This window comes from Habropoda laboriosa, unplaced genomic scaffold, assembly GCF_001263275.1.
Source record: "Habropoda laboriosa isolate 0110345459 unplaced genomic scaffold, ASM126327v1 scaffold67, whole genome shotgun sequence".
Classification (NCBI taxonomy): domain Eukaryota; kingdom Metazoa; phylum Arthropoda; class Insecta; order Hymenoptera; family Apidae; genus Habropoda; species Habropoda laboriosa.
Genome location: NW_017100242.1, coordinates 4,317,101 through 4,332,830, shown reverse-complemented (window position 1 = coordinate 4,332,830; position 15,730 = coordinate 4,317,101). Strand labels below are relative to the sequence as shown.

The 15,730-nt window shown below is 37.4% G+C and overlaps 1 protein-coding gene across 4 annotated transcripts in view; it reads right to left on the bottom strand.

Annotated features, from left to right (window-relative positions):
* The window catches only part of LOC108572085 (CUGBP Elav-like family member 2), a 471,722-nt gene that overhangs the window by 90,499 nt on the left and 365,493 nt on the right, over positions 1-15,730 (bottom strand). The gene's annotated exons all lie outside the window — the stretch shown is intronic.

Below are 15,730 nucleotides of genomic sequence, written 5' to 3'. Positions count from 1 at the left end.
AACAATACATCGGTATTCCCGATAGACCAGCACGTCCAAAAAAGCGAGGTCTTAGCCGGCACGGAAATTACTTTACGACACACAAAAACTCGTCGCCTCTCACACCTGAACACCACATGACCTAAGATAATAAACAGACCTTCGACAAGCAATGTAACAAATGTAAGAACAAATTCCCCACTTTCGCACCACCACCAGACACACTCCAAACACACCGAAAAAACCAATCACCACACCCACCACCTACGACAGCTTCACACCACCAATCACAACACACACGTAGTTTATAAAATAGCGAACACTACACGACATACAATTTTCCGATCGGTAAGCTTAGAAATTTCGCGCTCTGTTCGCGTTCGTTCACAAATACATAGTTTTAACAGCAACTGTTGTGCATTAATAGTCAATCTTCCGAGCACTACCCGAGTCCCCTATCCCGAGTAGATTCCTTAACCCTTTCGCGACTAGCGCCGGTTATATCCGGCATCCACTAAATGCTTCACATGGCTAGCGCCGGTTATATCCGGCATCCACTAAGCGCGTCGCATTGGCTCGCGCCTCAACAACTCAAAGTGAAGATTTATGTTAAAATACAGGACAAGGCGTTTTCGTTTGTTCCAACGAAATCCTCTAAGATTTTACACGTACACACTGAGAGCTCGAAAAACGCGAGACACTCTTAATGTGTATGGTGTGCACTAATGGCACGACGACCCGTTCGTTACTGGCGTACTGATGGCTAGTTCCGCCGTCGCGAAAGGGTTAAATGGTCTGACTGAAAAGAGGGACAATTATCGGTTTCGCAATAAGCACATTGCGATTCGTAAACGCCAGCGCATCGCGAACACTCGTTTCTTCCAAATATTTTGCAGTCAGTTCATAGTCACCTAGAACCTTTGCCACTTTCCTAGACCTTTTACCTCAACCCCTCTCTAGTCCCTTCCACGCCCTTTTCCAACCCCTATATATGTAACAACCTCAAAAGTGCCGGCACTCATTATTTTCCATATCTTTGTACGATTCACAACGTGTTTAGACTCTTGTTCAGATTTGATAAAGTGTTGTACACGTTCCATCCCCCGGGATCCAACATTCCCAATTTCTCTTTCCCGATCACTTGTAAATTCGCCTAAACTTCTGATTAAAATTTCTAAATGAAAACTTCTAAACGAAAGCTTCCAAAATGAAAATTTCAAAATTTCTATTGTTCCTTTAAGAAGTAACCCACTCGTATACCCAACGATCAGCCTCGAAATAACCAAAACGAAAGGAACACTATGCAAATATCCTTTCCACTCGGCATACATACATATCTGTACAAAGACAAAACGATCTTTGCTTAAAACGTGTAATTAAACGGCTTCCCGGCGCCAAGCGAGATTTAAAATCGTTCCCCTTTAATGCACGCGAATAAACTTAATTTCCAAGTCCCATATTATTCCGTGGGTAAACTTTCAATGGACGGTAACGCCGATTTCCTCGACGGAACAATTTGGTACGGCGGCGAACTTGCGAGAAAGTTGGCTCTATTTACCCGCTGATCCTTGTGATCTACTTTTTCGCGGGCCGTGCTTGCTCGATGCATATTCAAGCGGGACGAAAACCTGAATAAAGTCTCGTTAACGACAGATCTACAGAGAACGCGAGGCCGTGCGTGTTGTTTTAGAAGCGCGTTTTAGAAACTTCCGCGCGATTATACGCGAAACGATCCTGAAAACTGGGGCGAAAGTTCGAACTCGTTTCCAGACGAAGATAAAGAACGTTGTTAGGGAGAGATGTTGACTGACACGTTAACGACTGTGTCATCCCTTGAATATAGAGAGTTTCAAATATGTAACAGACATCGGTGTAGAAGTGTGCTGTAGCACATATTCGAATTGGAAGTTAAAATTTCTTATGTTTTCTGTTTTTAATCGAGATATTTTTTTGACGGGTCGAATAAATCGATGTTGAGGATTTGGACTTTACTTTGGAAGGTACACGCTGACTAATTTGTTTCAAAGGAATTTGGAAGACATCGCTTATCATGTTGACTCTTTTGTGAATCATGCTTAAGAGAAGGCTGGTCATTCGACTAAATTGTTGATATTTGGATATCGTCAGTTTTCTTGAAGTGTATTTGAGTAATACGATGTAACGATGTGAAAAGAAGATTATCAGAGTCGAATCTGGTCGAATTTTAAGCATCGCACAGTGAACGTACCTAAATCACGAGGAAATAAATGGAAAGACGTTATTTTTTTTGACTTCGTTAATACGAAAATTTCAGGCAAAATGCAATTTCTTTAAACAATAGAAAATCAAGAAGGAATAATAAATTAATCAAAAATAGTGTTTTATGGCTGCGAGAACATCACAATGGCGTGACCTTAGATTTCGGTTAAGTTTGGATTGCATAAAATTCGAGCTAAATCCCTTCAAATTTTAATCACTGCACAGTGAACCTAAATCACGAAAATATAAACGTAAAAACGTTAACATAGTTTCCTAATAAAAATTCCCAGCAAAATGAAATTTCGCCAAACAATAGAAAATCGAGAACTGCAAGCACAATGGTGTGACCTTAGGTTCGTGGTTAAATTGGAATTGCAGTGCAGGATTCGATGAACTGGTGTATGGCTAACACAGTGGGGACCGACGAATAGGCTAACGTGGACAAACCAATGCCGCACGATTACTGGGAACCACAAGGTATGCTTTCATGGACGAATCGATGTATGGCTAACGCCGGGAGCCAACGGACCAGTGGCACACGACCATTGGAAGGCCACTTCGGTTAAAGGATGGTGGACTTCGTAACTTGCCATAGGCGATATACCGTGTGTTTCCTGCCGTCGTCGAAGCATCGTCGACAGAGAATGTCCGACGGTGTATGTATCGATCCGTCACCGCTGCGACATCAAAAGTTGATGTCCCTCTGTGCGATGGACGACTCTCTACCACCCACGAATCCTCCGTTGAATACGGAGGCGGCGTTTCTGTGTGTACATGTCTGGCCTGAGACTATAAAACGGTGACACAGGACGTGCCTTTTACGATTTTTCGGCTGCCGGTGAAAGTGTTAAGCGAGGACTATGTGTGTAATCATTCGTGGCTCGTCGATGAGCCTTCAAAATTTTAACATACTTTATCAGTTATCGCTGGACTGACGATTTTTATGCATTTATGGAAAATTTGAAGATAAAATGCACAGAATGCAAATAATGACATATAGAATGTAGAATGAAATATAGTACGTGTTTAAAACAATTGCCTATCTAGCTTCTATTTTTTTTAATTACATTTGTGAAAATATGAATTTGCATAAAAATCTGTAGTCTACTTATCACACATGTAGCTGATTCTGAAACGCAAATTTTTGTAGAAAATACTGACACGTCCGTTCGATGCAATTTATAGAGAACAGGTTCGATGATCAAAGAACCTAACTGGCTTAGGATATAATTTAGTATGTTCTCTATGGAACATTTCATATTGAAAGGATTGTAAAACAGGTCTGAAGGATCTACGACTGTCAGACGTGCGTACCTTCAGTAAAACCATAATCGAACGACGTTAGCTTAGACATAATTTTACCATCCACTGTGTTGACTTCTTAATTACCAAACTAACCTTCTCCTTCTTTCGTATCAAATCTCCAAATGCAGCCACCTCATCTTTCCACGCCACTTTCATTCTCCCTCCCTCTATTTAAACCCTTTCAGTGCCGAATACTCCCTGCCGAAGCTTTCCGTATGGACGCAATACCTTTTTGCTAGTGTAAACTCTCTTGATTGAGTGTACAAGGCGCCAAATGCAGCCACCTCATCTTTCCACGCCACTTTCATTCTCCCTCCCTCTATTTAAACCCTTTGAGTGCCGAATACTCCCTGCCGAAGCTCTCCGTATGGACGCAATACCTTTTTGCTAGTGTAAACTCTCTTGATTGAGTGTACAAGGCGTCGAGATTTCACGGCTCGACAAATCATAATAGAAAAATATAATTTCTTTAATTTTACTTTCTTCATCTGGAATTTTTTTTAACATGTTGGTGAGATTTTTCTCATGAAAATGATATCAAACACGATATAATTTGAACATTTACTTATTAACACGTTCACTGTCGCGCCAGATTTACAGGTTGCTGTCAGGCGGCCACAAGAAAATACATTTCAAGCATAGGATTATAGTATTATGCTTAATAATTTTTATTTTTCAATTGAAAATAATGTCTAGCTAGCTATGACGTTCAAAATTTTTAGTTGACAACATTTATTTTATTTTAATTATTCTAAACATTTGAGGCACTCCAGTCACTGATGACCACCATGGCCATATCGAGGAAACAATCTAACGTTAAAACTTATTGAGTGATTAATTTAATTTCATAATATATCGCTTTAGCGAGCCACCGTTTGGTTGCCAATTGTTTATCACATAGAGGCGGCCTACCCCCACGTAAAAAAAAAAAAAATTTCTAATAGGTATTAGTTAAAATGAATTGTTATTCAGTCTATTGTATTGAAATTCTAATTGATTCTAATGTATACAAGTGTTACAAGAAGGCTGAGTGTGTACAGGGTGGACATAGGCTAGCTAGTAGCCCCCGACCACTCTATGAACTTTAACGTCTATACTCGAAAGTGTATCGTCAACACTAACACGTTACCCAGATTATCCAAAAATTGAAGAAGTTACTTTTAAAATTGAACATTCTACGGTGTTTCGAGAGATTTGATAATCATAGTCGAACCTTAAACGAACGTTCAAACGAAGAAAATTTTCCAAAAATCATTTCGTACGTTATTAATCGATAAAACAAAAATTCATTGTTGAAAAATAAATATTTCCTGAAAATCTTCATCTTCCATACAAGATTCAAGATTTTCCCTAATTAAGAGTAATTTCAAAAGATTATCTGTATAAGCTATTATTTCAATACGCGATGCACTGACTCTAGTATTTACTAAAATTCAAAAATTCTCGTATAAATTCCGAAAATAGATTATTAATTACGGTAAACTACTGAGACGGTTTAATTAAGGGTGGGCATGGTGCTGCTTTAGTTTGAAATGATTTATAAACACATAATTAACAGAGGAAAAACCGTGAAACGGCAAAACGTCTACATTCTAATTGTTATAACATGTAAACAGAACTTTAAATTTAGTGTAAACAGAAAAAATATATAATACAATTTATTTCACGGTATTGCAACAAATAAACGTTGACTCAATATTTAATTCGTATAAAAACAATTATTTAAGGTAATAATTTTACCTTCACTATGGCTATTTTTAATCTACGACCACAGGTCAACCTGATTTCTAATCCTTACGAACTTTAAATTCAGTCTAAACTGAGAAAATATATAATACAATTTATTTCACGGTATTGCAACAAATAAACGTTGACTCAATATTTAATTCGTATAAAAACAATTATTTAAGGTAATAATTTTACCTTCACTATGGCTATTTTTAATCTACGACCACAGGTCAACCTGATTTCTAATCCTTACGAACTTTAAATTCAGTGTAAACAGAAAAAATATATAATACAATTTATTTCACGGTATTGCAACAAATAAACGTTAAATCAATATTTAATTCGTCTAAAAACAATTATTTAACGTAATAGTTTTACCTTCACTATGGCTATTTTTAATCTACGACCACAGGTCAACCTGATTTCTAATCCTTACGAACTTTAAATTCAGTCGAAACTGAGAAAATATATAATACAATTTATTTCATGGTATTGCAACAAACAAACGTTGAATAGATTCTTAATTCGTATAGAAACATTTATTTAAAATAATAATTTCACCTTCACTATGGCTATTTTAAATTTACGACCAAGGGTCAACCTGATTTTTAATCCTCCGAACTTGATTTCACAACGAGAAAGTAATAAGATCGTTGAAACGTACTTATTTGTCAAAGAAACTTGCAAAAATGTATAAATAATAATATGTAATGTTTTAACAAATTTTTGGAAGTATAAATTAATAATAAAATTGTGAAAATTAATAAATTATACGTTATTATAACATTAATAGAATTATGACTAAACCGAAGTTCGAAGTCGAGTATTTAAAGTCTGATATTACGTGCCTAGCGAGTGCCGGTAATTGTTAAAATTTGTTTAATAATTAGTAATAGAAATTCTAATTGATTCTAATGTATACAAGTGTTACAAGAAGGCTGAGTGTGTACAGGGTGGACATAGGCTAGCTAGTAGCCCCCGACCACTCTATTCACATCTCAGAACCTTCAGGTCAAAATACGCCGCGAAGTGTCTAGGGCCCAGTATAAAGGGTAAATGATTTCGCGGGACATCGGCGGGTCCTTATATACCCTCGGTACCCTCTCCCCAAAGTCATTAGCAAAATCGTCGGTTAGGTCAGGCGGGAAACCTTCTTTTCGCGGGAAACGGACTACTTTTCGCGGGAGATCGATCACTTTTCGCGGGAAATCGATAATTTCTCGCGGGAATCGGTCACTTTTCGCGGGAAATCCTTCGTTTTTCGCAGAAAATCGCCGATTCTTTCGTAATTCTATTTCGCATTCTATTGTAATGTTATAATAACGTATAATTTATTAATTCTCACAATTTTTTGGTATAAATTTATAACAATTTGTTATAACATTGGATATAACAATTTATACGTTTTTACAATATTCTTCAATGGAAACATACGTTTTAGCGTTCTCGTTACTTACTCGTGGTTAAATTAATTTCGTAGGGATTAAAAATCAAGTTGACCTGTGGTCATTTATCAAGAATAATCATAATAAAGCTGAAATTATTGTGTTAAATAATTTTTTTAATACGAATTAGGAATTTATTCAACGTTTGCTTGTTACTACTTGTTACAGTATACTGTCTCGCAATGTAAATTTAAGTAAATTAGATTGAACTGCACAGAAAATGCACAGAACTGCACAAATAATACATTTCACGATATTATAACAAACAAACGTTGAATACATTTTTCATTCGTGTAAAAAGAATTATTTAACACGATAAATTTAGCTGTACTATGGTTATTTTTAATCTACGACCACAGGTCAACCTGATTTTTAATCCTTAGCAAATTAATTAAACCACCAGTAAGTAACGAGGACATTGAAACGTAGTTATCCATTGAAGAAAGTTATAGAAACGTATAAATGATTCTATGTAGCGTTATAATAGATTGTTGCAAGTAATAAATTAAGAACAGAAATTTCCCGCGAAAAGTAATCGGTTTCCCGCGAAAAATAGTCGATTCCCGCCTGACCTAACCGACGATTTTGCTAATGACTTTGGGGAGAGGGTACCGCAGGTATATAAGGACCCGCTGATGTCCCGCGAATTTATTCACCCTTTATACTGGGCCATAGACACTTCGCGGCGTATTTTGACCTGAAGGTTCTGAGATGTGAATAGAGTGGTCGGGGGCTACTAGCTAGCCTATGTCCACCCTGTACACACTCAGCCTTCTTGTAACACTTGTATACATTAGAATCAATTAGAATTTCTATTACTAATTATTAAACAAATTTTAACAATTACCGGCACTCGCTAGGCACGTAATATCAGACTTTAAATACTCGACTTCGAACTTCGGTTTAGTCATAATTCTATTAATGTTATAATAACGTATAATTTATTAATTTTCACAATTTTATTATTAATTTATACTTCCAAAAATTTGTTAAAACATTACATATTATTATTTATACATTTTTGCAAGTTTCTTTGACAAATAAGTACGTTTCAACGATCTTATTACTTTCTCGTTGTGAAATCAAGTTCGGAGGATTAAAAATCAGGTTGACCCTTGGTCGTAAATTTAAAATAGCCATAGTGAAGGTGAAATTATTATTTTAAATAAATGTTTCTATACGAATTAAGAATCTATTCAACGTTTGTTTGTTGCAATACCATGAAATAAATTGTATTATATATTTTCTCAGTTTAGACTGAATTTAAAGTTCGTAAGGATTAGAAATCAGGTTGACCTGTGGTCGTAGATTAAAAATAGCCATAGTGAAGGTAAAATTATTACGTTAAATAATTGTTTTTATACGAATTAAATATTGATTCAACGTTTATTTGTTGCAATACCGTGAAATAAATTGTATTATATATTTTCTCAGTTTAGACTGAATTTAAAGTTCGTAAGGATTAGAAATCAGGTTGACCCTTGGTCGTAAATTTAAAATAGCCATAGTGAAGGTAAAATTATTACGTTAAATAATTGTTTTTATACGAATTAAATATTGATTCAACGTTTATTTGTTGCAATACCGTGAAATAAATTGTATTATATATTTTTTCTGTTTACACTAAATTTAAAGTTCTGTTTACATGTTATAACAATTAGAATGTAGACGTTTTGCCGTTTCACGGTTTTTCCTCTGTTAATTATGTGTTTATAAATCATTTCAAACTAAAGCAGCACCATGCCCACCCTTAATTAAACCGTCTCAGTAGTTTACCGTAATTAATAATCTATTTTCGGAATTTATACGAGAATTTTTGAATTTTAGTAAATACTAGAGTCAGTGCATCGCGTATTGAAATAATAGCTTATACAGATAATCTTTTGAAATTACTCTTAATTAGGGAAAATCTTGAATCTTGTATGGAAGATGAAGATTTTCAGGAAATATTTATTTTTCAACAATGAATTTTTGTTTTATCGATTAATAACGTACGAAATGATTTTTGGAAAATTTTCTTCGTTTGAACGTTCGTTTAAGGTTCGACTATGATTATCAAATCTCTCGAAACACCGTAGAATGTTCAATTTTAAAAGTAACTTCTTCAATTTTTGGATAATCTGGGTAACGTGTTAGTGTTATTGTTTCCTCGATATGGTCATGGTGGTCATCAGTGACTGGAGTGCCTCAAATGTTTAGAATAATTAAAATAAAATAAATGTTGTTAACTAAAAATTTTGAACGTCATAGCTAGCTAGACATTATTTTCAATTGAAAAAAAATAATTATAAAGCATAATACTATAATCCTATGCTTAAAATGTATTGTCTTGTGGCCGCCTAACAGCAACCTGTAAATCTGGTGTGACAGTGAACGTGTTAATAAGTAAATGTTGTTCAAATTATATCGTGTTTGATATCATTTTCATGAGAAAAATCTCATCAATATGTTAAGAAAAATTTCGGGATAAAAAATCGTAAAATTAAAAAAGTTGATATTTAAATCGCTGGGTTGCCTCGACTTACGTTTCATGCTTATCTTTTATTCGCTGTGGTTGTCTACGTTCGGCAAATTACAAAGACGGTCGCGAGGCTCGAAAACGTAGTCCCTGATTCTACGAGTGTCAGGTTTAGCTTCCTTGCGGTCTGACAGTTGTGAAGAATGTACTGTAATTCTTCTAAGATTCTTCTCCTCTTCCGAAATTCCAGTCAATCTTATTCCGAACATCAATCGACAGGAAACCAAGTTTTCAATCAGTCCACGCACCGAATCAAAGCGATAAACCGAATCTCATCCATCGACGTTCTTCGCACCTCGTTAAAAAGTATACAAATTTTTTCATCGCGATGCAAGTTTGCGAACCGACGCAAGGTATACGACACAGTATGTTTCTAATAAACCACCGCGGTGTTCGCGCATATACACAAGTGCATAACTGAGTTCGAAGTGTTTCGGGCCCGGCTCGATAAGATAAAGCTTATCTGACTCGTAACGCTTAACCGCGAACGGCTACGTTTCTCCTTCGTGTTTCCTGATCCCGTAAGCAGCAGCGACAAACGCTTCGCGATATTGTCCACGTTCCATGTCCATGCCGAAATCGATCCTCTCCCTCATGATTTATTTCGCCGCAATTGCTACGTCGATGGCCGACAGACGCTGATATTTCACAAAGCCGCAATTCCGAAATTAGAGTTCGATAAACGACAGGAATTACCGCGTCGCTCGTGAAATCGATATGCGTTTGTCGACGTAGAAGGAGGTTGGACGAGAAACTTTTTAGGAATTGGGTATGTATGAGATAACGTGGATTGTTTGCGATATAGTAGAATTGAACGTTTTTATGGTTTGTGTACTAAGTTTACCGGACATCATGGTGCAATCGAAAAGAAAGTGTCGAACGAAATATTCTCGCAAGAAGCTTCGTTGTCGCAAAAATGAAGCTGGAAACACGAAATTTGTAATTTGTGAGAAAAATTATTTTGAAGAAGAATAGCTGTGTGTAGGTTCATATTTTAATAGAAAATGTGGAGAACCTTCGGTGAAATTAATTTTGAAAATTTTTATCACATCAGTGATACTTAACCCCTTCACGTATGATTCCTTTTCCTGACTATCTGTCTAAACGTCACCTATTTACTATTTTGGTGCTATATTAAGAAAGAAAAGCTAATGTATTATACCCGACTAGAATTTCAGTTAGGCATACCTAAATGCTGCAAGTCTAATCGTTACCGCATTAGGTCCTAATTCGGAAGGAATGATGCATGCCTAAGTTGGGCATTCCTAACAGTTGCCATACGTGGCCCAAATGGGGGTGGCCGAGCGCACGCTTAGGTTGGGCATTCCTAACAGTTGCCATACGTGGCTGAAATGGGGATGGCTCTCAAACTTATATGTAGGAATATTTACAGACATCTCAGTGTCGGACGTACGCTCGCGAAAGTTTTTACAATTTAATCCATACAGTGTCTTGATGAGGTATTCCTCGTGAGATTTCATTAATGTCTCCCAATGTCAGCCTAATAAAGCTATTCTAATATGGGCCTCATTGGATAGCGGCTTTCCGAATTAGGTAGTCGCGAATATTCCGCGTTACATACCGCATGTGGGCCTAACAGGCAAATTAGGCTAGCTTAATGCGGACCTAATATCTGCCTAACTGAAATTCTAGTCGGGTAGATTAATAAAATTTGGTAATCTTCAGTTTTATGAATTAAAAGGAAAATTAGAATTTTCGTTACTGAAACGACTGTTTTTATCGCATCTTGACCAGAATCTGTCACATTCTGTTATCGTCAATATACCGACTTTTTCCCTGTTATTCTAACATGAAAATAATTTTGCAATATCCTCGTGGATTAATTACATTAAACATTGAAATATAATACTTCCGCATACAAATATGCTGACACAAAAACAGTCAGCTTCATTTCCATTTCATCAACGGTGTCTTTAATTGCAAAAACAGTTGGCTCGTTACAGCGAAAGGGTTAGCGAGTTGAAATTGCGCCTTCCACGATGCCTTCGCGAAATAGATTATAACAGGAACATTTCCATAATACTTAATCTCCGCGAATTATGAGTAATGCAATTCTTGACGTTGCGCGAGAATGATGTAATTACGATTACCTCGGTGAGACAAGCCAGACTGCAATTTATGTCAGTACTTTTGCTCTGTTTTAATAAACGACTCTTTGAGCGTGTTTCACTTCGTTAGGCAATTGCGGTAGGCTCGGTTAGTTAATGAATCCTTCGAATTTTTGATGTTTCCAAAGGTCGTGTTTTACGAGACAGTTGGTTTTTCTTTTTCAAAAAATTAAGCAAGCGCTGTTTGTACATTTTAATTCAATCTGATACACCTATGTACGATCTTTTGTAGAATTTCATCAGTCTTACACATTTATTTCTAATTTCTTTTCTTCGGTAAATGTTGTTTTACGCAAAAATTCAATAGCTACATTGCAATAAAAAATTAGCAACCTTGCGTTCAAATTTTTCAAACATAATCACCTCTAAATTTCTCTATCTTCACGAATCTTACACTTTCATTTCTAATTTCTTTTCTTCGGTAGATATTTTACGCAAAGGTTCAGTAGCTACATTGCACTAAGAAATTAGCAAACCTTGTGTTTAAATTTCTCAAAAATATAACCACCTGTAAATCTGTCTACCTTTTTCTCTGAAATTCTTTCATTTCTCTCGTCGAAAATACTTGCGCCCGTATTTCGGGGACACGATAACGTTCGCGGCTACTTCAAAGGGCTAGACTGATCGATACGTCGTAACTCGACTATCGATTGTAATTCGACTATCGGGACGACAGTTCACCGAGAGATGACGTAACCACACAGAACGATCTTAAGAATGGATGGAACGTGGATGAAGTGTAGCACGTGACGGAGTGTGTCGTTACTTACGGGAGAGGCGGTGTCAGCTAAAATAAACAGAATGTCACAGGTATAAATAAAGCTTTCACTTTCTTCGTGCGCCTCTTTGCCAGCTTCTCTTCCTTCTTTCTTCGCCCTCTTTATTTTTTCTTTTCTCTTTTCTCTCTCTCTCTCGATCAGCTAGACGTGACAGAGGTCGCTTATTCGACGTGCCCCCTATCGGAACCATCCCTAAAAGCGTTTAGCTTGTGCGCCATCAACAAGAATAATTATAGTCAGGCGAGTGAGGACTGACCGATTCTTCAGTGAAGATGAACACTTTTTCATTTTCTTGCAATAAATGAATTTTTACGTTATAAAAGTATTTTATTTGTTAAAATAAACGACAGTAATCTACGATCGTGTGAATTATACAATTTTTGAGAATTTATCTTTCTGTGGATGTTTTATGAAAGAAAATATACAGAATTGTGAGAAAATCCGTCCCGGAGACGGTGAAGCGAGCACCTTGAAGCAAGGCCCAGCGCGCTCGGTGGGGGTGACTCCGCCCCTTTGGGTCTTTCCCTGGGCCTGTTCGCGTAGGGGTGGACAGGGATCGGCAGGACGACGCGTCTTCGCGAGACCCTCGAAGCACACTTTTTGCGAACGACGCTCCGATAACGCGGATATAGACTTGTATTAACATAGACACGTTTTAGTGAATTTTACGCCCACCCTACGCTGAGTTTAGAGTTCTTTCTGACAGAATGGCTTTAGAAAGTGTAGTCCAGTTAAGTTCTACTCTTTTAACACATTTTGTACCACACAGTGCATATGAATCACAAACAGTCGCTTACCTTTTCCAAACATACTAAATAAAGTGATAAATATAAAATTTGGCATAGAAAATCAGATTTAATCAGAAAGAACCCGAAATAAGAAACAAAAACAAGCGTTCGAGGCGTACAAAAAAATAGCTTAAAATGCTTCAGCACAGAGTGTGTGTTAAATAAGTTTATCTTTTTTCCTTTTTCTATTCATAAATATATTTTCCAAATTTGATTATTTAACTGGTGATATCCCAAGTATTAAACATTTGTGATATTGATAAGAAACAACCGCAATAAATAGTATCTTTCGCGATACAAAATAGAGTTTCGCAGCGTGTAGCACCTTACTATTCCGAACTGCTCGTATAAAAACTACACGAGACGTGTTCAATCTCTTCATCTGAAAAATGCGTTTACTTGCCAATTTACGTGATTCCACGTCACGCGGGGTAACAGTTACAACCACGCAGTTTCTATACCGCGTTTCAGGAAGAAAAAAGGCTCGGTGAATTCGAAAAAATGAGCGCAATCTCTGGTCCAGCTGGAGCTGCAGCACGTGACGGGTGTCATTAATATTTCATTAGCGTTCACCTTTCGTTGTTCACGCAGATCTGTCCCTTTTTATTGCGACCATCCCCTCGCCTAAGCCGCACGATGGCTGAATTTTTATTGCGCGCATTTGCGCCGCGATAATTTCCAAAAGAACTCGCATGTTTCCGTGGAATTCTTTCTTCTTCGTGTCGTTTAAAATATCGACTTTTCGAAATCGAGAAACATATACCTATCATCCCTTAATTCAAGGGGTTTTATATTTTTCTTGCACCGTATGTCCATCACAATTAACCCTTTGCACTCGAAGATCTTTTTACCATAGGAGAGCAGCAAATTTTGCTACTTGCTTATGCTAAGAAATCAATATCTACTACCTTCAAAATTCATATTCAGTATCTGCTAAAAAATGGATGAAATTTATCGAAACTAACGTAGAAATAAATCGTACTGTAAGAGTAAAGAATTACAGGCGCTTAATAACGTCGGTTCACTCGTCGATGGCTATGTACGATATTGTGTGGGCCTCTGCCCTTTATCCGTTTTTATATGGTTCTTCGGCCGTTAGGACCGTGCAAGCCTTAGGGTGGGGGTGCAGCCTGCGCTGCTCCTTGTCTAGGTGCCCCTGCGGCTCGGGTCCTGCGGTCGCTGCCTAGGCGCGTCGCACGGCGCCTTACAGTACATACATGTATTGATAAATATATTTTAATTATAATACATTCTGTGGCGATCGCCACGGGGGGCCTACGTACCTAGGCCTGGGCGACTCTTGGCCCTCGAGGCGAAGAGTCGAGAGATGTTTTCCAAACATCTCCGGGTTTCTTCGTCCTCGAGGACAAGAGTATCGCCTTGGCAATGCAGGCCCGCGCCCCCACTTCCTGGGACTTTCCCAGGGAAAAAGGGGCTACTTAAGGGAGTCCCGAAAAAGTTTATCGTGGACATCCTTTCTACATGCATCGTGTCGCCTATGAATTAAAAATAGTTTAAGCGTTATCTGATTTAAATAAATATATATTTCTGTTAAGTAACCTTAGTGTGATAATTACTTTTACACCACGTCACTTCCGAAATTCCATTCGTTAATTATTACCAATTAATTATTTACCAAATAGTAAAAGGGTTAATAAAATAGGTAGGGGGAGTTCCCCTAGCACCGAACGCTTAAGGTTTTTCCTAAATAAATCTCTCTACCTGTGCACTCGCGACTGAAACGCGTAGAAAACTGATTTTCATTCCTTTTATCTCCTCTAGGAGATACGCAGAATAACGGCTCAGTAGCGTTTCAATTATTGCAGATATAACTAATGTCCGATATTAGGTGTTGTCCGGCGTTAAGGGAACTCCTACTGATGTTCATCTATTATAAAATAGGATAAATAACAACATTACTGATAGGACAATTCAACCCTTTCATCGCTATTGGCGCCTATAGGCGTTTTGAAAATTTGGAGCCGTTTTGCGCAGTTCCACCTTAATTTAATACTTGATTTCATCCTTCACGCACTTCCATCTTAACTTAACGAACTGAATTTCAAAACGATACGGCTAAAGTGACAAATTTTGCAGCGATGGTTAAAAATTTACCATCGGTCACCCACGTCACGCGTTAAAATCTGCCGTAGCGAGAGGGTTGATAGTATTATCAATGAAAAATCACGATTATCTTGTCTAGAGCTAGAAGCAATCGCGGTCGTTGGTATAAACTCGAACGAAAATATGTATAAAATTGTGCTCCGAGACGGCAGAACGAGATGCGGCTTCCCCATCCCTGGGCGTTTTCGGTGATCCATCTTAGGTTCTCGTTGTCTACGTCTGAGAGACAACGAAGACGACGGAGAATGCAGTTCAAAGCTTGTTCATTAAGTACTAATTAATTGGCTGAATTGAGGGGTTGTCGAGATTGCGTAGTCAAAGAAGGTATAATCGAGTTGTGGAGTAACGAGTGAGGGCAACGATGAGCTGTTTCAGGAAAAGTGAAGAAGAAAGGGAAGGCTCGAAGATATAATAACGAAGAAACGAGCGTGTATCCGTGTCGTTCTTATTCGTATACCTCTCTGTGGCTCTTTTCTTCTCCACTTTTCGTCGAGCTACATTTGCTTTCAGGATTTTCATTAGAAATTCTTGCTTTGCGAGACTCGGTTCGGTAACTAATGGGTTGAAATTCTTGTCATGTGACGCATAATTTGATTATTAATGGATAGTATCCTACTGGAGAATGTAGAGAACAATTTTTTTGCCAATTGACCAATATTCTGTATTTTCAATAATTATAAATTCAATAATATTTTCA